Source organism: Bactrocera oleae, chromosome X (genome assembly GCF_042242935.1).
Source record: "Bactrocera oleae isolate idBacOlea1 chromosome X, idBacOlea1, whole genome shotgun sequence".
NCBI lineage: Eukaryota > Metazoa > Arthropoda > Insecta > Diptera > Tephritidae > Bactrocera > Bactrocera oleae.
In genome coordinates, this window is record NC_091541.1 from 14,710,504 (window position 1) to 14,736,906 (window position 26,403).

Here is a 26,403-nt window from a genome sequence, read left to right on the forward strand (position 1 = left end):
CTTGCTTCCTTTTCCTTAGAAATCCTGATCTATCCTTTAATGCCATTGGAAGTGCAGCTGTCGTGTCATCCTCGTTCTCTACTTCGTTGTATTCTTCGTTATTATCAGAAGTATTTCTGCTTGTTTTGCAAAATCTGAACCATGCTGCAAAATCTGCTAAGCATAGTTCTTCCAATTGATCGGGCCTTTGAGAGTAGTGCTCCAGCACACTCGGCCCATATATGTCCGTAGAGTCCTCCTGTAAAGCATTCAATTCAAGTCGGGGCTTTATCATTCTTACTCGGTTGTTTGGATTTGATGTATTTGTAAATATTTCCCCATTACTGGCTTCTGATAGATGCAGTCCCAAAATATTATAAGCTGCTTCTTGAGCCGATATTTCCGATCCATTTACAAATTTGTTTCCGATGTGCTGCAGTTTTCTTTTAATGGAGAAATTCCCTGCATTTATTTCCTCCATGGCTTGTCTCAGTAGTGTTGATACTCCTCTATTGGATTTATTTATATAATTAATGATATAGCTGCAGCAAGCGTATGCGTCCAGAATGAATTGAATATCCATATTTGCTCTATGCAATTTAAGGATATTTTTATTATAGGCATTTAGAAGCCTGTCTGAAAATTTTCTTTTAGGAAAATGTGCGGCTTTTTTACAGATGAGCGAAGAGCAAGCTTGTATCCTTCATAGTCAGTGTTGATTCGCTCATCCGCCAAAAAATTTTCGAAGCAGTTCAACCGTATTATTTCTTCCTCTGGGAGATCCGTTAGAGTTAATAGTTCCTGTATTTTTTGGAATTGAGCTTTGTGTTGCTCAATACCTTCCTCATTCTCCAGAGGGAAAAGTATTTCTGTACGTGGCATCGGCGGATATGGCATGTTGAATCGGCACACTTGTTGTCCATGTAGGTCTCTTAGGCAAGCTCGACCATGTCTGTGTTTTTGATACTGAATGAATTCCAGTAAGTCCAAATCATCATCGGTTGTGATGGCTAAAACTTTCTTCTTTTCTGCCTCCCAATGTGCAGGTGAGGATCGAAGTTCTTTGAGTACATGATAGCCTTCATCATGCTGGATAAGGTTGCTGACAAAATTTTCATCCTTCACATTTGCAGCAGTTATATTCCTCGATCCAGACTTTTTACGCAGGCAAATGGAAAATGCATTTTTAATGCGCTCCAACTCGTAGAACTTATAAATATACAGGAGCACGTCCACGCGCACACAACGCCGATCATAGCGTCGAATTTCAGAACGTGCAATTTTACTATAAGTTGTTGTAGTTGTCCTCTTTTTTCCGCAGTAAATCGTTTGATACGACAATTCCTGAGCATCGTCGTCGGTTGTAACGTCCCTTGGGCATCGACCTTGTCCTAGTGCCATTGCAACCCGTTCAATGGATCGATTTTCAACGGGTTCATTGTCCATTAAAGTCTTCTGACCACCTGGATTTAAATCCTCTTCCATTTCAAGCGGTACATTTTCCTGACGGGCATAAGATGGTCTCTTACTTCTGCCTCATCTGCAGGATCCGCAATAAATGGCACAGTTCCCTCGTTTCCAGCATTTGCCAGCCAATCACTTAACATTTGGATATTATGCTTGACGTAGAGCTCTGTACCCAGCAGATAGTTTTGTGCCTCCAATATTTTTGCTGGTCGCACTGTCTCTGTCATAAAATTTTGTTCATATTCCAATCGACGTTTCAAGTGCACTTGAATAATACGGCTGTTATCAAATCTTCGTGGAAGCATGGTGACTGTCTCTACAACTGAAATGGGGCTGCTCCACGAATAGCACATTGTCGTTCATATCCTAAGGAGATGATGCGCATAAATGGGATCCTCGGTGATATCAGTCTTTCTTCTAGATACGTTAAATCCTGAAGGCATTCCGGAATATCAGGAAACTCTGACATTTTTCTAGTTTTTTCACTTGATGAGGGAACCAAGTGCCACCGCAACAGACGCATATTTCAGTGGGTCCTTTCTTTATCAACAATGCGTACATATCAAAGATATTGGCAGCTCGACGTTGACGTTCTTGTTCTTCTAGCTGTGCATCAGGAGAAAGTTCACGACGTCTTCTTATATTCCTCCTGGTTTGCCTCTCGCTTTCTAACTGACGATTTGCGGGATCCGATCTATGCAATTGTACTCTTTCCAACGTTGATTCCTGCTCGTTTGCTAGTTGTTGCCTGGTTTGCTGGCGGGTCACTCTTCTTTGAAAAGAATTTAAAATTTGCTCACGACGTCTTCTTATTGGATCTTCTCGACGACTTCTCCTCAATGCTGCATCTCGTTGCCTCTCTTCTTCTCTTATTATTGCATTCTGGCGCCGTACAGAACGTTCCATTGTGTCGCGCTCCTGCTCCGCTGCTCTATATTCCGGATTGGTTCTCCTATTTAAATGTTCCGCGGTGTTGCGTTCCTGCTCCGCTGCTCTATATTCTGGATTTAACCGTCTATTTGAATGACCTACTGTATTACGCTGCTGCTCTCCAGTTCTATATTCCAGATCCAAGCGCCTGATAGAATGTCCTATTGTGTCGCGCTCCTGCTCCGCTGCTCTATATTCGTAATTCAAACGTCTATTTGAATGACCTTCTGTATTACGCTGCTGCTCTTCAGTTCTATATTCCGGATCCAAGCGCCTGATCGAATGTCCTATTGTGTCGCGCTCCTGCTCCGCTGCTCTATATTCTGGATTCAAACGTCTATTTGAATGACCTACTGTATTACGCTGTTGCTCTGTGAAGTAGGTTCTGTCGTCTAGTGGAACGTGCAGAACTATCACGAGTTCTCTCCTCATTGCGGTACTCCAAATTTGAGCTGCGTAATTCTGCAATATAGTTAGCGTTCCTTTATCTATTATTTCCCAAATTTTGACTATATTGTCGTCGGCTTCGATTCAGAGCATTGCGACTTATTTGTTCCTGCGATTGCCTAGATACTCTTGGCATTTTCAAAAATTATTAAAAAATTTTATACAAATAAAAAATATACTAAAATATAAATAAATTAAGTAATAATAATATAAATAAAAGTATGCGTATTATTTAAAAAAGGTTTTTTTCGTTGATTTTGAAACTTATTTGCGTTGTTGAAAGTTTAAGCTGCTCGCGTAAACTGAAGTGATCCGATGCGTTGGGTCCTATTTATTGAACGTTTTAGAGCCCGGCTTCACATCTGTAAACTCTTTTGCCCTTCTTGGTATCATCAAGCAACTTTCCTAGGAATACTAATGTGTTAATTACAGAAAGTGCATTGTAGGGGTTATACATTCTACCTAACTTGCAAACTATGTTTACTTCCTACCTACTCTTCTACCTAGGTTTTGTTTTATACCTACCCATCAGTTAATTAGGGTTTTAAAACTGAATAATTATCTTTAGATAGTCTTCTATTATTATTAATAAATAATAATATATCTTGAATAATTAGGGATTTATTTATTTTATGGGTAATTAAATAATATTTTTGCTCCTTACTCTTATGTATATATTCTTAACATAATTTTCTACTTTACAAATTTATTTAGATCGATCAGTTTGTACGGCAACTATGTGATACAGTAGTCAGATCTGAAAAATTTCTTAGGATATTTTATTGTTACCATGGCCAATGATCCATGCCAAATTTGATCAAGTAATTTTAGTTGGAATATTAAGGCGTTAACTACAAAAGGGGCATTATCGAGGTTTTTTTTACCTAGGTTATGTTTTCTACCTACGTTTCGAACCATTTATTTCCTACCTATTATTCTACCTAGATTTGGTTTGTACCTACCTATCAGTTAATTAGCGTTTTAAAACTGAATAATTATCTTTACAAAGGTAGTTCTCTATTATTATTAATAAATAATAATATATCTTGAATAATTAGGGATTTGTTTATTTTATGGTTAATTAAATAATATTTTTGCTTCATACTCTTATGTATCTATTCTTAACACATTTTTCAACTTATTGTCCCAATTAGCTACATGTCACACCTTACTTTTGGCACAAGCAAAACAGTTTTTGGCAGATATAAGATAATTTTTATTGAAAGCTCAAATTGGACAGTATAAATAATTAATTAATCTGATTAGTTTATAATATATTATTTGTAAAGTGGTTAAATCTGACAGCTGTATGCTATAGTGGTCCGATCTTAACAATTCGTTCAAAGATTGAAGTCACATCTTAAGCAATAATCCATACTAAAAACTTCTATACAAAAATTTATTTTGATCGGTCAGTTTTTATGATAGCTGTTTATTATAGTGGTCTGATATTAACAATTTGTTCGAAAATTGTAGCGATATCTTGGACAATCATCATCCATGCCATATTTCGTGAAGATAACTTGTCATAAACAATTTTTTTCATATAAGAACTTTATATAGATTGTCAGTTTGTATTACAGCTATATGCCATTGAGAGAAATCAATGCCGGATTTCGTGAAGATATTTTATCTAATGAACAATTTTTCCATGCAAGAACTTGATTCCGATCGTTCAGTTTATATGGCAGCTATATGCTATAGTAATCCGATGTGAAAATATTCTTTGGAGATTGCATTACTTCTTCTAGCAAAAACTTATGCCAAATATTGTGAACATATTTCGCCAAATGAAAAAGTTTTCCATGCAAGCACTTTATTCCGATCGTTCAGTTTGTATGGCAGATATATGCTATAGTGATCCGATCTGAACAATTTCTTCGGAGATTACATTACTTCTTCTAGCAAAAACTCATGCCAAATATTGTGAACATACCTCGTCAAATGAAAAAGTTTTCCATGCAAGCACTTGATTCCGATCGTTCAGTTTGTATGGCAGATATATGCTATAGTGATCCGATATCGGCGGTTCCGACAAATGAGCAGCTTCTTGGGAAGAAAAAGAAGTGTTCAAAATTTCAGATTGATATCTCAAAAACTGAGGGACTAGTTCGCGTATATACAGACGGACGGACGGACAGACAGACGGACATAGCTAAATCAACTCAGCTCGTCACGGTGATCATTTATATATTATATATACTTTATATGATCTCCGACGTTTCCTTCTGGGTGTTACAAACTTCGTGGCAAAATTAATATACCCGTTCAGCGTATAAAAATTTGTAAGGCTAAGAGGGAGTCGTGGAAGAGCGTCTGCGGGAAGTAAGAAAACTCAACCGAGGTAGCAAGGCTTAGGAAGATACTATTCAAGCGTGGGGTACGTCCCTACCGATATCGTAATGGAGGATCAAATACTTTGGGCAATCAAGAGCTTCGAATCGTTAAAATCTCTTCGTATGGATGGTATTTTTCCAGCCATACAAAGAATGTTTAACTATGTATGTATTCGTACCGAAGGTGGGCAAAGGAGTCACCCTTTATTTAAAAGATTATACACCAATAAGGTATTTGAAAAAATTGTAGACGCCTATATTAGAAACAAGCTTCTATGGGCTAACATATCGAAAGCACAGCAAGCCTATACAAAGGGTATGTAATAAGATGCTAGGATCTACATGGAGCCCATCAAAGCAGTATTCAAGCCCATCTGGCTTTACGGTGCTTTGGTGTTGGGGACCGTTGTCAACAAAATCTCATATAGAAAACCGTTGGAGTGGACACAGCGATTCGCTGTTCCCCACAGAACGGGTGCGCAAATATCCACTCCAACGGCTGCACTAAAAAGGTCAATCAACCCACCACTACATTGCATTGAAAAGCCCTGCAGCTAAATCAGCTGCAGGGTTGGCAACGTTAGGGGATTGGTTAAAAAAAGAGACTAAATACTCTTGGTTTTATTTGGGAGACAAGGTTTCAAGTCACACTAAAAGAGGGTGGATGGTGCAGGGGCATGGGGAGTCAGCGGAACTTACAACATCTATACAGACGGATCAAAAGTGGCTAATGGAATCTATTGTTCGGAGCTAGATCTCAGGTGACCTTATAAGGGGCCGTCCATATATTACGTCATTCTAAATTAGGGGGGGGGGGTTGGTCTGCGGATGACGGTAAATGATAGATGGGGGGTGTTTCGAAATTGACGTCATTGCTATTTATTTATTTATAGTTTATTTTTCACGTACAAAAAGATTATTTCTTAAAAGAAATTTCTTCCAGCATACCTAGTAAAATACTAGCTGCCCGCCCCGGCTTTGCCCATGGTACTTACATGTATTATACATATAAACCTTCTTTAAGAATCAGTCTATCTATTTAAAAAAACCGCATCAAAATCCGTTGCGTAGTTTTAAAGATCTAAGCATACTAATAAACACAATACTTAAATAATAACTACAACAATACATAATTAATAAAAGTACATATTAATACTATACTTATACTTATACTTAAATACATGTCTCATACTAAGGTAAGATAATGTTCTTGTGATATTTTGCAAGTATTTAATGGTATTAATTATTGAACTCATTATTTATTTATTTATTTATTACAAGGTCAAGGCATGTCTACATTATTTTTTTAAACTATAAATAACATCGTTCCTATGAAAATAGTTTGTATGCGACACTGTGTTTATTAAACGAAGATTAGCGGCGACTCGGAGAATAAAAGAAATCGCCGCTGTTTAAACAAAGTTGGCTTCCTTTGTCTTTGGCGCGCACCGCCACCGCTGCGGACCTGCGGCCTGCGCTCGATGTCAATCTGAGTACGAACGTGAAAAAAAATCTGAAAAAATCGATGACGTAATTTATGGACGGCCCCTAAGCCAGGCGGATGGGCATATGTAACAACCGTACTTGCATAAAGTGCAAGGATGTAGGCATGAATGAGGCGGTGGAGCACCTCCTATGCTTCTGTCCAGCATTATCTTGAAATCGTCTTAAATATCTAAGAGCTTCGCAGATCAAGAGCTTCGTATATCAGAATTAAATAACAAGTGGCTCTTAAAGTTATGTATGGCATGACAGCCGGCCAGTATAATCTAACAACACGAAAGGTACTTATTTTAGCATTTGTAATATAATATAATATAATAGCTAACACAGGTTTACATAGAAAACTTTGGTGCTTTTGCCTTTGTGTCATTGCAAGGGTTGGGAAACTGTGAAATGCGTGCAACTTAGAGAATCTCCTATTATGTCTGAAAGATTACTATATGGATAATTCATGGACCGATTTCACCCGATATCAACACAAAGCAACTTACTTAATGCTATTTAAAATATCTTCAATATATTGTCATATGGAAAGTAAGCGTGGTTGCCGTCCGATTTAGTCTATTTCCGAACACGTACTTACAACGAATGAAAAAATTGACATATCTTGATGATTATCTGAAGTACATTACATACTATATCTTTTGTACATATTCATGTCTTATGATCAAAAATAATTGCAGAAAATTTAATAGTTTGAACAATTTACATTTCTGAAAATTATGCTTAGGATATTACATTTAAGCTTCTTACGAATGTGAGAAACATAACGTTTGTTAAAAGACCGATTTGATGCTGAATACTTTTATCATTTGAAAATTGAGGTCAGGATAGCTAAGCATTTATTTTGGACTTGACATAAGATAATAATGATCGTTCCGAGTAGACGCACTTGTTACTCCAAATGCTTTAGGTATCTCCACGTGGACCACCTTTACCTTGAGCTCTTAACTATCAGGATTTGATAAACACGTCTTGCAGCCGTTTGACTACTTCATATAAACCTTCCCAACTATACAGCAGCTTCGGGAACAAGCCTTTCTTCCGTTGCGGATTATACAACAACACCAAATCTTCTTCGTTTAATCCTTTAGACTTCCACGCCCTATCATACCCGTACATTAATCTAGTTACATATAATTTCTGTGCCTTGAAGAACAGAGTAATGCATATCCATCAGCTTCTCTTTTAGGATTTGGGATATTTCTTTCCAGTTTCACCTGGCACCTCATGTAGTGTCTACCAGTGTTGCACAGACATTTTCTTAATTTTATTTTTGTGCTAAATTTTCCAACAACTCACGACTTTTCTGTTTTTCTCATATTAATCAAGTTTATTAAAATTTTAAATTAAATAAAACTAGTATAATGTAAACAAATCAACAAAAAGAAAAACTAATTTACGGGCGATCTGAGGTCGGAATGAGGAAGGAAGGGGCGTGGTTGAATTTTTGAGTGGAAATATCTATAACTTCTGTCTAAGCCTTTTTTCACATAACCTCAAAATTTATGTGTAAAATTCAAATTACCAAGTTTTTGAGTTTTTTATTTATAACTTCTGCAAACAATTTATTTCTTTCACGAAATTTTGTGTAAACTTAGCTTCTTATATTCCAAACACACTGTATTTTTTAACTTCAAATATTTTTTTTTTCACAAGTCGGTTGGCTTATGTTTATAAAATAAACACTTTTAAATTGTTTTCAAGCTGTTTTGTGTTTTTTATTTTTGTATTTTCTGAGAAAAAATAGCGTACCAATGTATATACTTTTACCACCAGAAAGTAGATATTTTAACGAACATAAGGCTTACTGGCTTTTAAAAAAAACTTTATATTGTGACTTGAGAAATTTTCATTGAGTATTAGGTTTGTTTACGATATTATTTCAATATATGGAGAAAATTTACGTAATACATACTTAGAAAACGTGCCCACTTAATTTCATTAACATATCAAACATTTTGACCAACCTAAACGGTTTAAAGTCAGATAGAAAGAAATCATAATATAAGGAAATCATAATATAGGGTCAGAAAAGATTCAGGTATACTTGAGAACTGATTTACAAGCAATATTATAGTAGTAAAGAGTATCAGTAATATGGAGAATAAGGCAAGTTTTCGCCCGATACTTAACAAGTTTAATTTTAAAAGCATTTCACTAATCGGTTCGTCTATCATTTCATTAAAAATGAATCTCATGCATCTATTTTGTAGTTTCTATAGTATTTAAATTTTTGAGTTCGGTACTATGAACAAAATCGATGATCAATAAATAAAGTGCGGTTAAATCAGTGTTTTGTAAACAATTTCTTAAGCCCTCTATGTTTGTTATTAATTATTATGCTGAGATATCTTATAAACTTTCTATTAATTTATTGCTTACTTTTAGCTCAATAGTATCAATCTCCTTTGTATTTCTTCGATTAATAATCATGTATATTATTTTCGTTACTATTAATTTTAATGTTTTCGCGCATAACCATTTGTATAAATTATCTAGATCGCTTTGCAATTTTGAACCAGCTGATGAAATATCATCTGCCAACAATATAATCTTGCAGTATTTTACTGCATCAATAACATCATTTTTATATGTATATAAGAAATAATATAGGTGTCAAAACAGAGCCTAAGGAACTAGCACTTCTTTTGATGGAAAACTCTTTCATTTGACGAGGAATCTTCACGAAATTTGGCATTACTTAAAGCAATAATCTAATCGCCGAAGAAATTGTATAGATCGGACATGTAGCTGCCATATTAACCGAACGATCGGAGTAAAGTGCTTGCATGGAACATTTTTTTATTTGACGAGGTATCTTCACGAAATTAGACACGAGTTCTTGCTTAAGGCAACAAATTATTCTCCGCAGAAATTGTTCAGATCAGATCACTATATTATATAGCTGCCATACAAATTGAACGTTCGGAATCAACTTCATGTAAGGGGCCTTTGTATTTGTGAAGGGTATTATAGCTTCGGTGCAACCGAAGTTAACGTTTTTTCTTGTTTTATATAAAAAATTACTTCAAACAAGTAAGGAAGGGCTAAGTTCGGATGTAACCGAACATTTTATACTCTCGCAAAGTTAACTGGTATATTCGTTTGAGACTTCTTTATATATTTTATTAATTAGAAGTAGGAACTGTTGCCTTAGTTATTTACTCACTCACAGTGAAAATAATTAGAGCAATTTGTAAACTAAATTTCCTCAAATTATGAGAAATCGTTCTTGTGCTTTTTGTATACGCTTATAATTGATTTTATATAGAATGCATTTCAACTGTATTGAGAAGTATGAAAAGAAATCGTTTTTGGACAATGAATAACATTTTTTATTTATTATATCGATATTTTTAAACATGTTTAGCTTAAAAATAATAAAAAACTTTAAAAATGATATAATATTATTATATTAATTTGTATATAATATTTACAATATTAAACATAAATTTTTGTAGAGATTCTTATACATATATCCATAATATAATATAATAACAAATTATATATACAATTTAAATTTTCTTAATTAGATTATTTACATATTTTTCTTAAAATTGTCTTAAAAACTACTGTCAAAATTCCTATACCATTCCAATTCGATTATATTTGGAAAAAAAAAATGAAGAACTATTGCACTAAGTCTGAAAACTTTAGTTCGAAATAGAGACACAAATACTGTCATGATAGCTGTGTACTGTCTCAAAAGTAATTGCATTTACACGGGAAGGATGCATGTTTGAAAATGCCAATCAATTGTATACCGGCAGGTGTAGTTGAATATTCTGCACCAAGCAGGGAACTAAAGTTTTTCTCTTGGAACAGATTTCTTATTGCAGTCCCTGTAGAAATTAAACAAATGTTAAAATCTCCAACAATTAGCACATTTTGATTGCCTAACTCAGAAGTAAGGACTTCCTGAAGTTCTACAATTAATTGTCTGACAGAGAAAGCTGAATTTCTATATAGAACAAGAATATTAATATTGAAACATTTAAACAAAACCGCTTCTAAAACTTTGCGGCCTGAATAAATTTTCTTTACAGCCTTTGATTCTATAGAGCAAGCAATACTATGCTTTCCATATATTATAATGCATAACATATATTAATATTGAAACATTTAAACAAAACCGCTTCTAAAACTTTGCGGCCTGAATAAATTTTCTTTACAGCCTTTGATTCTATAGAGCAAGCAAAACTATGCTTTGCATATATTATAATGCCCCGTTTATTTCTGTTGGTTGTTTCCGTGCTATCTATCCTCAGCTCGTTAATTGGAGTAAATCCTGGTATATCAAAACTTTCGCAAGGATAACTCCAAGTTTCTACAAAACATAAAATATCTGAAGATAGCATCAAGCAGTCGCTTTTTATATCATTAATGTGAGCGTGAAGACTCTGAACATTATGGAATAAAATTTGGTGTCCTGATGTTCGGGAAATCATAAAATTGAAACTTGTTGTCAAAGCTTTATTTGTCTTCAATTCCCCCAGTTCCCTAAATACGGGATCCGATTCAGAAAATTTGTTAGGAGGAATAAAATTTCCTATGATGAATAGACCTTCTGCAGAAGTAGCTCGACTACAAGCGACATATATTGAAGCTCTAGGCATTCTGGGTCGAGTGTGAACTACAATTTTATTATATGTGGCACCATGACTTTTATAAATAGTTATTCCCTCAGCCGGAACAACTGGAAACTGATTTCTTTCAATTGAAATTTGTTCATTTCTTTTATATTGAAAAGATTTGAGAACTTTTTCAATTGGTGTCCAAGAACTTTCTAGAGGATGAGGCTTTTTTGATCGTGCTATCAAACCAACAGAAGGTTCCAAAAATTTTATCCTCAGAATTGTTGGAAAAGAACAATGGAAATCAATTTGCATAAGTTGTCCAGCTGCCCCATTAACCAAGCCATCACACGTGTTTATGTTCACTGTAATCATATATTTGGCGGAGGTTTTTAGTGTCAATTCATAGGGCAGTCCCTGCGTTTTAGAAGTTTTGAAAAGTTTAACTCTTTCCAAAATATTATCATTTTCATTTATTCATCACCAATTCCTTTAACTGAGTCTTTCGAAGTTGAAAGGAAAGCTTCTGTTGGAATTCGACTGAGCTTAAGGGTATTGAAATTATTTGTCTCTTCATTGGACCAAACTAAATGTATGGCATCATCGGGAACTTCTTCGAAATGACCTACTCGAGTTTCGATGAGTGATATGTCCTCATTTGTCATAGTACCAGATGCCATATGATTTAATGCAATTGCAGAGGCCTGATCCTCCCGTTGTCTTATTATCTCTGTTAATTCAAAGTAGTTAAATAACTCCCACAAAGGGGAACCAACTAAAGCGCAAATGCATCATTGGGTTTAGGAGAGAATATCCATCTATCTCCAACAGATGAGAGTTGCTTCAAATCACCAAACACTATGATCGGTATACCACCGAAGGGGCTGTCTGTTTTGAAAATTTGTTTTAATCTCGCATCAACAGAGCTAAATATACGAGCACCTACCATCGATATTTCATCAATTATGATTAATTTTAAATCGATAAGTCTGTAATACAATGAATTAACTGTGTCATTGCTAAGTGGCCTCAACTCTCTATTCAACTGATTAACAGGTAAAGAGAATATTGAATGAAGGGTCATTCCACCTATTCCGAATGCTGCTTTACCCGTAGGTGCGCAAAGAAGACCTTTTATCTACATTTGGAGTTTATCCAGGTGTAGAATTGTAACGATGGTTAAGAGCTTGATTTATTGCAGATATCAAACCACTCTTTCCTACACCTGCACCGCCGCCAATGAACTCATAAAATGGGAGATTTATTTTTAGGTGGTGCATCAAATGTGTCAAATAGGTTCTTTGCTTAGTATTTAGGCTTTGAACTAAAGAAAGAAAGATTCCTCAACTGGAATTAAAGGGGGTCGTTTAATAAGTCTAATATTGCAATCAGATTCAGTGCCATTATCTGTTGAATCTTCGCCATGCAAGTCCAGCAAATTTATATTTAGGTTTATTTCTGGAAGTGCCAACTCTCTGAACTCATTTTTCACGATAGGTAGTTCATTTTGAGCACCTTCGTCCAAGTCTATTTCATTATAAAGACTTTCTAAAACATTTTCAAGTTCTCTTTGCTCAAAAACATCATATTTTCTTTGATTTTCCTCAATTATAATACGAAGTGTTATGCAAGTCTGCTCATTATCGTTTTCAATGAGATCTTGCTGTTCATTCCGCCAAGGATAGTAAAGCATTAACATTTCGCGGAAATACTCAACTCTGGCCAAATCTGGGCTAAACTTTCTATACGGAATAATACAAGGTTTGTACGTTTTTTCACAAAACCGCTACCGTCTTTAAGAGGCATGACAACCCCGCTTTCTGGTAAATTATCGTCTCTTCTTCTTCATGATCAGTATCTTGTGCTCTTCCACTAGATTTAAAATATTTATACCTAGATGCACAATCAGCTAAACAAAGAGTTTCTAACTGATCGGATCTTTGAACATAACGGTCTAAAATACCGGCTATGTATATTTCAGTCGAACTTAAAGGAAGGTTCTGAAGTTCCGCTCTAAGTTTTACCATTCGAACACGTTCCTCAGGTCGAGAGGTATTTATAAACATTTCTGCATTACTTGCTTCCGAAAGATGGAGCCCAATGCAGCAATATACTGCTTCTTGTGCAGATATTTCTGTGCCTGATATAAATTTGTGACCCATATGTTTAAGTTTTTGCTTAATAGTATGCATATGCATCCAGTATATTATATATTGGATATCCATATTTGCTCTGTGGAGTTCCAAAATCAGAGGATTATAAGCGTTTATAAAACGATCCTGTAATTTTCTTTTTAGAAAAATTTTGGGTTTTGTTAAACTTGACCTAAGGGCTAACAAATAGTCATCAAAAGACATATTTATTCTACTATCAGACAGGAAGAACCGCGTCTGACCGAACTAAGCGATATCTATTTTGGGTTGTTAAACTGTTGGCTTCCTCTTCCGAAATATCTTTAGAATCAACAGTTTTAGAGATCATCGTGTTGAATCAAGTTTTGAGCAAAGTTTTCGTTTAATAGATTTTGGGCCGTAACTCGGTTGCAACCTGAAAACTTTCTAAGGCAAATGGATGTACTATTCTTAATTTGTAGCAGTTTTAATTGTTTGTAATCATAGAACAACTTTGGAATGGTACACGCTCTTCTGTCAAAACGTCGAATTTCAGAACGTATTATCTTGCTATACGTTTCAGAGCATGTACGCTTCTGCCCAACGTATATTGTTCCAAATGACAACTCTTCTGAATTATTATCTTGAATTATGTCAATTGGTCTTTGTCCTTCACCTGGCGCTATAACTAAACGGTTATAATCTAAGTTTTCTACAGGAATATTGTCCAAAAGAGTTTCTTGACCGCATGGATTTAGCTCTGAAGGTAAAAGACCCGTGGGAATATTATTATCTGAGGGATTATCATAAGAAGTTCGTGCCGCATGAAAAGATTTAACCAATCGGGAATCCTCTGCAGATGCAACAAATGGAACTTCTTCTTGGTTATTAAATTCTGATATCCAGTTTTCATTAATATGTATATTGTGCTCACGATACAGAGGGGTATTCACTAAGAACTGCAAAGCTTCTATAATTTTTGCGGGGCGTATGGTATCGATCATGTAATCATGATTGTATTCCAAACGCCTTCTTAAGTGAATTTGTATAACATGAGCCTCATCAAAAGATCTTGGTAGAGATGTCACAATATTGTTAACAGAAATTGGTATATTAACAACAGCACCTTTGAGCAAACTCTGGTATCCTAACGGACGGATTGTCATAAAAGGCAATCTAGGCATTATGAGACGTTCTTCAATTGGGGTTAAACCTTTCAAACAATCCGGTATTTCAGGAAAGTCTAGACCGTTAGCTAAACATATTTTTGGAACGTTCTTTTTAACAATCGCATTTTAGCAAGTAGAACAAAAATTGTAATTTCCATCTTCTGAAGGAAATTTTTGCATTAAAAAGAAGGCGGATGCAGCATTCGGGTGACCTTGCGCAATAGTTTCGAAATTTAATTTGCGAACTTGGTGTGAAAACCATAAGCCGCCGCAGCAAAAACATATTTCAGTAGGGCCCCATTTATATTCTGGAAATAAATGTTTTTGAAATCTGGTAAATTGCCACTATTATCAGTTTCTATAACATTATTTTCTCTCGTTAATCGGATTCGTAGGTACTGCCTTTGGTTTTCAATTTGTCTATTGAGTGGGTTATCTCTACGAAGGCGAACTTGACCTAGTCTAAGACGTCTCTGATTCAAAATTTCTTCCCTCATACCCCTCCTACTAAGCTGTCGACGTTGTGTTTCTCTATCGCGCTTCTCTCTCCTTATTTCAGGATTTCTTCTTGCATGTTCCCTTTGCATGTGATCACGAATGCGCTCTAAATTCCTATACTCAGGATTTCTTGCGCAAAGTTCTCTATGCTCCCTAGTGTTCCTACTTTGTTCATCATAACGTACCTCAGGATTTTCTCGACGAGACCTATGACCTCGAGTATCTCTTATTTGCTCTTCAGAGCGAATTTGGGGATCTTGCCGCCTTGTTCTATGTTGAACAGTATTTGCAATTTGCTCAACAGATCGAACCTCGGGGTCTTCACGTCGAGACCTATGACCTCGAGTATCTCTTATTTGCTCTTCAGAGCGAATTTGGGGATCTTGGCACCTTGTTCTATGTTGAACAGTATTTGCAATTTGCTCAACAGATCGAACCAGTGGGACTTCACGCCGAGACTTCATCTCGAGTATCTCTTATTTGCTCTTCAGAGCGAATTTGCGGATCTTGCCGCCTTGTTCTATGTTGAACAGTTTTTAAATTTTGTTCAAAAGACCGTACCTCGAGATTTTCCCGCCTGGTTCTATGTTGATTTGTATTGATAATTTTTTCGACATCGGAATCTAATCTACGATTAGCGTGACTTACAGTATTTTGTGACTGCTCACTATCTCTATATAAAGAGTTTGCACGAAGAACTCTCATACGTCTTCTATTCTGAAGACGACTTACTAATATAGATTTTCTACTTATTTTAGGCATAATTAATAAATAATAATTGGCTTAATATATAAAATACTTATATATAATAGTTATATAATTCAGACCGTCCTGGTGTTAAAAGTTGGATCCTAGGTGCTGCTCTTTTTCACTGTAATTCCTTGTATGTCCTTGCTATGACTCCTGTCCTGTTTCGTGTATAGGTACTATGGTATACTGGTGTACATATGTAAATGTGTTTGCTCGCCACTGTATATAATACGGTTTTGCTCGTCACTGTATATAATAATACTTTAAACACTTTATTTAATACACTAAAATTAGTTTGAATAAAGCACTTTGCTGGTAAAGACATTTAGTGAAACTGAAACTACAAACACAGTGTACTGATATTTATTATACTCTTGCAACATGTTGGTACAGCTTACGTACTTTTGTATACCTATATATTACTTAGCTATTCACTAACATAATAAAACATAATATTTAGTTATATTTATATTTTAGAAATTAGTAGTTTATTTCATTGTATTGAAATTAAAATCTCGGAAAACCCCTCGTAAATTACTTTTGTTAAACGCTTTCTAAAACAGGGGGATCTATGGTACCTATTTTGAAGGGTCTACCCATGAAGGCTAAATTAACAATAACTTACATATAATTAAGTATGGTATACACATATGTAGAGCAGGTATGTAGATTTTCTCCTTTCTGTCTTAATATCTAAACCTTTCATAAGCTGCCAACGGCGCTAGGTAAAAATGTAATTTTCTTGAGTTTACAGTTCACCTCATGACCTTCATATTAAAATGTGTCGCAAACCTGAAATAATAGACAGTAGCATGTAAACTTATGGTGTCGCAGTTTATCTATAACCACATAAAAAGGGTCTTGAGCCCTTTTGATACTACATTACTAATATTTATTTCATGCAATTTTTTCTAGAAAGATTTTTTTGCTCTATACAAAGTCCAGCACTCTAAGAAACTTTTTTAGCATTGTTGTCTGGTATAATTTATAATAAGTTCAACATGATGGCTGAGAAAATATACCTAACCACTGATTATCGCCAAATATTATAAGAAATATATGTATATAGAAATCTATATCTATCACTTTAGGGGATGCAAACAACTCTTTGGTGAACAAAACTATACTCTGTTGCAACATGTTTCGAAAGAATTCAACATTCATTACTCGATTATTATTTGATATCTTATTAACTTATGTTATTGATCATAGATTTATTTTGTGTCAATACTATTTTTTTCTCCGAACTGTTAACTTTTATAAAAAGAAGCTATTTAACTCAAACATGGTATATGTGATATAAACTGAACCAAAGGGATTAGATTTAATATGTGGGGTATATGAGGTTGCTGTTGTACCAGAGGAGCGGAAATCAGTATATTAGGGTTATAAGGTTTAAACAAAGTCTAGACCAATTTCATTCATATGCAGCGATGTACATTCTTTTTAAGAAAAACTGTCCATTTAATTTCATTAAGTTATCAAATTGGCGAAAAAAATTATACCATAAGTAGTACATGTGAGCTGGGAAAACCAAAGACCAGAAAATTCCTCCAAACCGTATATTAAAAAATGTTGAATTAAGCATCCATTATTAAATGATATCGTGATTAAATTACAATCAAATTTGGTATTTTCTTGACTTATATTAAAGGCCATAAACTTAACTTCTCAGTTTTATTGCTTAAAGTGAGATATACATAAGTATGTGATATTACCTCCACCAAAGTGGCTAAATTTTGTATTATAAGCTGAGGTGGCAAACGTCAACCAGAGAATCGGAATTCATTATATAAAGGTGTGAGGTTTAGACTTAGTATATACTAGTTTCATTCTAATTCAGCGTCAAACCACATAATTTTTAAGAAATCTTTTCCACTTAATTTCGTTAAAATATCACGTTGATCAACCGGAACGGTGTTAAGTCAGGTGGAAAGACGGAAATCATATATATATTGGGGATAGAGAAATATATTAATTTTGACATTGCTCAGCTATACTCGATAACATATTTTGAAGCAATTTTATATATAAAAAAAAGTTTAATACTCACTGACCGACATATTCGGCATAAAACTGGTTAGAATAACGAAAAGCATTATAAGTAGTATATGGAATTTGAGGGTAGTATTAACCCGATTTTATTAACGTTTTCCAATACCACATACTACTAACATGCCACAGACTAATAAAATGTATTATTATGCCAGTGAATAGCTAAGTAATATATAGGTATACAAAAGTACGTAAGCTATGTGTACAAAAATATACCATCACAAAGCTATTATACTCTGTAGTAACATGTTGCAAGAGTGTAATAAATATCAGCATACTGTGTTTGTAGTTTCAGTTACACTAGATTTCTTTACCAGCAAAGTGCTTTATGCAAACTAATTTTGGTGTATTAGTTATATAGTGTTAAGGAGGAGTACTCTCCCCACTGCTCTGGATCTTGGTGGTAAACGACCTACTTATAGAACTCGAGGAGCAAGGCTGTCGGGTGATAGCCTTTGCTGATGATGTGGTTCTTATGGTTAAAGGTAAATTCTTGAATACCGTCTATGAGCTCACCGAAGGGTATCTAAACGTGGTATCCAACTGGGAAAACAGAAGCGGCCTAGCCGTCAACCCAAGTACAACCGAAATGGTTTTATTCACTAGGAGGTATAAGATCCCAAATGTGCCTCTCCCCTCCCTGGGGGGTTCACGTCTTCAACCTGTTGATAAGGTGAAATACCTAGGGCTCATTCTTGATAGAAAGCATTCTTGGAGGCCAAACATCGAGGAGAGAGTCAAGAAGGCATCGGTCGCCTTATACTGCTGCAGGGGAGCTATAAGGAAAAGGTGAGGACTCTCACCAAAGGTGGTGTTTTGGCTCTACGAAACCGTAGTCAAGCCAATACTGTTCTATGGTGTGTTCGTCTGGTGGAAGGCGCTCGAAAAGACTACCCTGGCTAAAAAGCTTGAGTGAGTCCAAAGAGCGGCGCTCATCGGAATCTCCGGTGCACTGCCAACCACACCAACGATAGCTCTTAACGCTATATTAAATATAGCACCTGTGGACATTGCCGGTAGGTGCATTGCTGCTAGGTGTGCTATTAGGCTCAGAGAAGCTGGGCTTTTGATGAGATCCGAACAAGGACACGTCGCAATTCTCTCCTCCTTCACCTGCATTCCTGAAAATTTGGATCACTGCGTCACAGAGCCTATTTAGTTTAGTAAGTAAGTTTACTAAGTAGCACCAAAACACTCACCACTTTCACTTGTTTCCGAATAAAAAAAAGCACAAATTTGATATAAAATGTATAAAGGATTTTCCAACTTTATTATTCTTTGAAACTATAAGGTTGTTTAAAAATGATGTGAAAAAACGATATATTTCCGGGGTGGCGCAGAACAGGATTCGGATGATGCGTATACGACGGCGATCGATCGAAAAAAAGGGCCGTATCCAGTCGTCGATCCCTTTTGTTGGTTGGGTAGGGTGGTGAGATCGTGGGTGTTTGGTGGTGTGGTGTGTGTTGGTATCCCTCGGTGAATTGTGTAAAGTTGTATGTATTGGTGTGTGGTGTTTTCAGGAGTGGATGGTATTGTGTGTGTTGGAATGTATCAGTGTTGCTTGTGAAGTGGTGTGTAGTGCTTGTGCAGGGATGTTTGCTAAGAAGGCTTACAGCTCATTTGGCCATTCCGGCTCCCCTAGGCGAATGTTTAGCCTAAGAGTCGTTGCAGCTGTTGCAGCGTTGCTACAACGTTGCTCAGTCCCGTAGAGCGGCGATATTGCGGCCTAGAGTGCCGGCGCATCATCGGTGCTTCGTTTCGGTGGCTCCTTAATCGGGACACAAGAGGGGCTGCTGGTCGTCGGTGCTGTATTGCCCGAGTAGATAGTGGTTGTCTACTTGGAGGGCGGCTGCGCGGGGCAGGCGGCCGACCAATGTCACGTCTCGGGTTGCGATGGAGCAACGTATGATGCAACCTGCCGCATATTTGGCACAGATTGACGGACGTGCACTCCTGAGTGTCATGTGCCGCTGTCAAGCAATTGAGACAATGCCCATGAGCCTGGGCGATTTGCTGGCGTTGCATCGGTTGCATGCCTCTAAAAATGTTGCAGTGTTGTAGTCGGTGAGGGCGGCGGCAAATGATGCACCGGACGCGCTGCGGTTGCCTGTTTGCTGTTGGTGACGGTCGCGCGCTACTTCGAGGAGCGGCTGTAGGAGCGGTTGCAGTTACAGATCGGGGCGCTGGAGTAACCCCAGGTCGCGGCACATTGATAGCCGACCGAATAGCAGGCGTTGACATAGGTGCATCTGCGTCCATAGTTATCTATGTAGAAAAGATTATTGGGCTTTATAAAGTTTTAAGATATAAGTTGAAATTGGCATTCTACAACTCTTGGTAGCATGAAGGGGTCGTCATATTGATCGACTCGTTAGTTTATATACTTATATACTTATATATACGGATTGTTGTCGAGTTTGCGAGCTATTGTCTTTTCGTTTTTTTTAGTCGATTTATTGAAACGGTTATGAATTGCGTTTTCGGGATTATGATCGGTTTATCGTTTATTATTTGCTTTTTCGTTTATATCTGCGATTGGTAGAAAGCACAGCTTCACGAGCGGTCTGGTTAGCGTTCCGCTTTGGGTACGGAGATCAACTACTCTTATATGACCGTCGGAGCCATAATGTAGCTTTTCTATGCGACCAAGCCGCCATTCGGTAGGGCGTAGACAATCATCATGAATAATGACACAATCTCCAAGCTTCGGCGCCTTTTCTGGAGCTTTCCAGCGGTACCTCTTGTGGAGGTCCTTTAGATAATCTTCTTTCCATCGGCGACTAAAATTGTGATGGAGAATTTTGATTCTTTCCCATCGGTTTAATAAGGACAGCGACTCCACGTCTGGCTCAGGTATGGCCAGAATGGGTGCTCCTTTGAGAAAATGCCCAGGAGTTAGGGCAGTGAAATCGGAGGGATCTTGCGAGACGATTGTGATTGGCCGTGAATTGAGTACGGCTTCAATTCGAATTACTAAGGTCGAGAATTCTTCATAATTGAACTTGTAGTTTCCAGCTACTTTTTTGAAGTGGGATTTGAAGCTTTTTACAGCTGATTCCCATAAACCACCCATATGAGGAGCGCTTGGGGGGATAAACTGCCAATTAATGCCTTGGGGTGCGTACTTCTGTACAATCTCAGGTGAGACTTGTTGGATAAAGTCCACAAACTGTTTCTCAGTGGCTCTTTTGGCTCCAATAAACGTTTTGCCGTTGTCACTCATTATTTTTGAAGGAAAACCACGCCGTCCGACGAAGCGAGCGAATGCCGCGAGAAAAGCCTCTGTCGTCAGATTTGTACATAGCTCAAGGTGAACAGCTTTTGTCGTAAAACAAACAAAAACTGCCACATAGCCTTTCATTAAAGTGGGAGATATTAACATTGAAGCCTTTATCTGGAAAGGCCCAGCAAAATCGACACCTGTTGTTGTGAAGGGCAGAGCAAAGTTGCAGCGTTCAGGTGGAAGTGCTGCCATTATCTGCATTCGCATTTTTTGCTTGTACGTTGTGCAAACTTTGCACATGTAAATGCACTTCTTTATTTGGGGCTTAAGACGGGGAATATAAAACTCTTGGCGGACTATTTGTTGCATGAGACGGTGCTCGGCGTGTAGCATCAGTATGTGGACATAATGCAGATATAATGTGGCAAGCCGTGCTTTTTCTGGTATGATTATGGGATGTCGTTCGTTGTATGTCAGGCTGGAGTTGACAAGCCGACCATTCGCACGAAGCAAACCCTTTGTGTCCAGAAATGGATTTAGTACTAAAAGTGAGCTCTTTTTATCGATTGGCTTCGAATCTTTTAGCAATGATATTTCTCGGCTGAAGTAGCGCATTTGAGTAGATGCGACAAGAGCGACCTTTGCTTTTTGTAAGTCTAGGTGCGTCACTGTATTGCATTGGGAGTGTAATGAAGTTACTCGCTTAAGTTTAATTTTGAGTCGCTCTATGAACTTGAGCATGTAAGCTATTACCCTGAGTGCTCGGGGATACGATAAAAATCGTTCGAGGATGTCAGTATCATCCACTGTTGTGTGAAAAGAGTCGATTTTTCGACTTTCTGGGGCAATTATATTGCGCATGGGCGATTGTGGCTGGATTGACTTATGCGCCACCTTGTTTAGCACTCACCTTTTTATCTTATATTCACTAACAAATTGTTTTGTTTTATGGTTTTTAAAGAAGTTCACAATTTATTTTCGCAAAAAATTAATATAATTATTTCAAATAATTAACAGGTTGTGACGGTTGATAGTGGAGGTAGCGATTGGTACGATTACGTTGCGCAAGAGAGCCTGGTGGTCGCTCGTCGTCCCCTTTTTACCTCCTTTGGTGTGGTGTGGTCGCCGAACATCGCGCCTGGAGGTGCGGGGAAGGAACGTATGGGGTAGCCGCACAATTGACATGAACACTCCGAGTCACACTCTTGCGTCGTATGGATGAGACTCAGGCAATTGAGGCAGTGTCCATGCGCCTGGGCTACCCGCTGACGTTGACTGGGTTGCATGGATTTGAAGAGGCTACAGTGCTGTAGCCGGTGTGAGCGGCGACACAGCGGACATCGGGTGCGGTGCGGCTCCGGAGGCACCAATGGCGACGCTGGCGGTGGTTGTGCTGTGTTCCGCGCGACAGCTGTGACAGTTGTTGCAGCGGTGGCTCGAGGCGCTGGAATCGGCCCAGTGCGTGGCACGTTGATAGCCGATCGAACGGTTGGCAATGGACTTGTCGGCATTTCCCCGTCCATATTAATCTGTATGAAAAGATTAGATTTAGTATATGTTTGTGGCATATAATTGAATATGGGCAATTGTGCCACGTGATGTGGCATGCGTGGGTCGGCATATTGATCGACCATTTCTGTTTGGTTTGGAATTGTTGTTAACGTTTTTTATTTTTATTTATTTGCAGTTTTATTGATTCGATTTATTTGAATTTAATACCATTTTAGTTTCGGTAGTACGGTCGGTGGGCAGGAAGCATAGTTTTATGAGCGGCCTGGTTAGCGTTCCCGATTGCGTGCGGAGATCTACTATTCGGATATGACCGTCGGACGGCTAAAGTCATGATGGAGAATTTTGATTCTTTCCCATCGATTTAATAAGGATAGCAACTCCACGCCTGGCTCAGGTATGGCCAGAATGGGTGTTCCTTTGAGAAAATGTCCTGGAGTTAGGGCTGTCAAATCTGAGGGATCTTGCGAGAGTGTCGTTAGTGGCCGTGAATTGAGAACGGCTTCGATACGGATTAGTAATGTTGTAAATTCTTCGTAATTGAATTTGTAATTTCCAGCTACTTTTTTGAAGTGGGATTTGAAGCTTTTTACAGCTGATTCCCATAAACCACCCATATGAGGAGCGCTTGGGGGGATGAATTGCCAATTAATGCCTTGGGGCGCGTACTTTTGTACAATCTCAGGTGAGACTTGTTTGATAAAGTCCACAAATTGTTTTTCGGTGGCTCTTTGAGCGCCGATAAATGTTTTACCATTATCGCTCATGATCTTCGATGGAAAGCCGCGTTGACCGACGAAGCGGGCAAATGCTGCAAGGAAAGCCTCCTTCGTCAGATTAGTACAAAGCTCAAAGTGCACTGTTTTTGTCGTAAAACAGACAAAAACAGCCACATAGCCTTTCATCAGAGTGGGAGACCTTAACATAGACGCCTTTATTTGAAAGGCCCAGCAAAGTTGACACCTGTGATGGAGAAAGGCAGAGCGAAGTTGCAGCGTTCCGGGGGAAGTGCTGCCATAATCTGTGTTCTCATCTTTTGCTTGTGCGTGGTACAGATTTTGCACAAGAAAATGCACTTCTTTATTTAAGGCTTAAGTCGGGGAATGTAAAATTCCTGGCGGACCATATGTTGCATGAGACGATGTTCGGCATGAAGCATTAATATGTGGATATAATTGATGAGTAATATGGCAAGTTGAGACTTCTCTGGTATAATTATGGGATGGCGTTCGTTAAACGTTAGGCTTGAATTGGCAAGCCGACCATTCACCCGAAGCAGACCTTTCGTGTCTATGAATGGATTTAGTACTAAGAGTGAGCTCTTTTTATCAATCGGCTTCGAAACTCTTAGTAATGATATTTCTCGGTTGAAGTAACGCGCTTGAGTAGATGCGATAAGAGCGACCTTTGCTTTTTGTAAGTCTAGGTGCGTCACTGTATCGCATTGAGAATCTACTGAGGTTACTCCCTTAAGTTTAATTTTGAGTCGCTCTATGAACTTGAGCATGTAAGCGATTACCCTGAGGGCTCGGGGATACGAGGAAAATCGCTCAAGGATGTCATTATCCTGCAATGTTGCGTGAAAGGAGTCGATTTTTCGACTTTCTGGCGCAATTATATTGCGCATGACCAATTGTGGCAAAGAATCAGGAGATTCTGTTAACCATCGGGGGCCATTCCACCAGAGGATGGTGGTGACAAGGTGCAGGGGTTTGCACCCTCTTGTACCTAGATCGGCAGGATTGTCTGCACTGGCTACGTGTCGCCAAGTGGCTGATCCCACTAGGTCAAGTATTTGAGACGTTCGATTGAAAATATACGTCTTCCATGCATGTGGTGGTTTTTCTAACCAGGCTAGTACAATTTCAGAATCGGACCATAGATATAATTTATATTGTGCCATGTTTAAATGCGTTTGTACGATGGACACGAGTTTGGCTAGTAGTAGCGCTCCACAAAGTTCAAGTCGTGGTAGACTTATTGTTTTTAAAGGAGCCACTTTTGCTTTTGCTACTAAATAGTGGCTTGTGGTCGCAGTGTCGCTTTGTGTGCGAACATATATAGTTGCGCAATATGCCTTTTCAGAAGCGTCACAGAAGCCGTGTAGTTCGACTTTGTGCTCTGGGGCATAATTTACCCATCGTGGGATTTGTATCTGTGAGATATCATGTAGATTGCTCGCAAACTGGGACCACTTTTCTAAACGCAGTGGTTTTACTTGTTCGTCCCAGTCGGTACCATCTAACCATAATTCTTGTATTAGAATTTTTGCTTGTATCATAACTGGCGAAAGCCATCCTGCGGGGTCGAAAAGTTTCGCCACAGAGGATAGAATTTGCCGCTTTGTTATGGCAGAAAATGCAGATATTGACTCTGTAGTGTATGAAAACTGGTCAGATATCGCATTCCATTGGATCCCCAGAGTTTTTGTTGTACTTTCCTTTTCGAATTAAAGGAAATTAGTATCTAACAAATTTTCATGTTTCAGGTATATTTTTTAGAATATTAGGGTGGTTCGCCGTTATCTTTTTCAACGGAAACCCTGCGGTTTTGAGGGCTTTTATCACTTGTGATAGTGACTCGTATGCTTGTGGAAGACTGTGACTTCCAGACAAGATATCGTCTACATACGTTTGTGCTTTTAACACCTGGGTTGCCAGAGGAAATTCTGACTTGGTGTTTTCTGCCAATTCGTGCAGTGTTCGAATGGCTAAGTATGGAGCACAGTTGACGCCTAAGGTAACTGTTTTTAATTTATAGTCGCGGAGTGGACTATTGGGAGATTTTCGGAAAATAATTCGCTGAAAATCTTGATCGTCTTTATGTACGACTATTTGTCTACACATTTTTTCGACGTCTCCTTTAAATACGTATTTGAATATACGCCAATTTAATATGAGGAGCATTAAATCTGGTTGGAGCGTGGGTCTCGTAAATAGAATATCATTTAGGGAATTCCCCGAGCTGGTGGATCTTGATGCATTAAAGACAACTCTTACTTTAGTTGTTTTTTTGTCTGGCTTTACTACTGCATGGTGCGGCAAATAAAATGAGTAGTATTTGCCGTTGATGATTTTTTCGCATGGGCTTATTTCCTCCATGTGGTCTAAATGGAGATATTCTTCCAACACGCCATCGTATTCTGGCTTAAGCTCACCTTTTTTAAGTAAGTTCTTTTCCATACTTAAAAACTGCTGTATTGCATATCTGATCTAGTAGTTGTGGCTTTGTAAAAGTCTTCACAATACTGATCTTCAGGGGTTGTGATTGATATGGGGGGGAGTTCTTCTAACTCCCAAAATTTTTTCAATTGTGAATTGAGGTATTCGTTTGAGATTTCCTCAACCTGAGTGGTCATGGTGGTAACTGGTTCCGAAACTAGTCCACTTAGGATCCACCCAAAAATAGTATTTTGTGCCAGAAGTGTATTTGAAATTTTCTCAATACCTTCGAGTATTATCTGTGGTATGAGATCGCTGCCTAATAGAAGGTCTATTTGAGCGGGAGCGTAGCAGTTGTTATCTGCTAGCTTTAGGTGTGAAACCTTTTGCCAATGCTTGCTATTTATGTGATAGCTTGGAAGCATATTTGTAAGTTGCGGTAAGACTATAGCTTCTGCTTGTATGTGCTTATCCGCTTGGGGGGAAATTAGGGTAATGGGGCAGATTTTATTAGAGTTTTGAACTACTCTTCCGCCCATTCCTGTAATTTCAAAGTTGGCTTGTTTTTTTGGCAGTTGTAGCCTATTTTGTGCCCTAGACGCTATGAAAGATCGTTGTGATCCTTGGTCTATTAAGGCCCTAAGTTTAAACAGCTCTCCTCGGTGTTCGATGGAGACGACTGCTG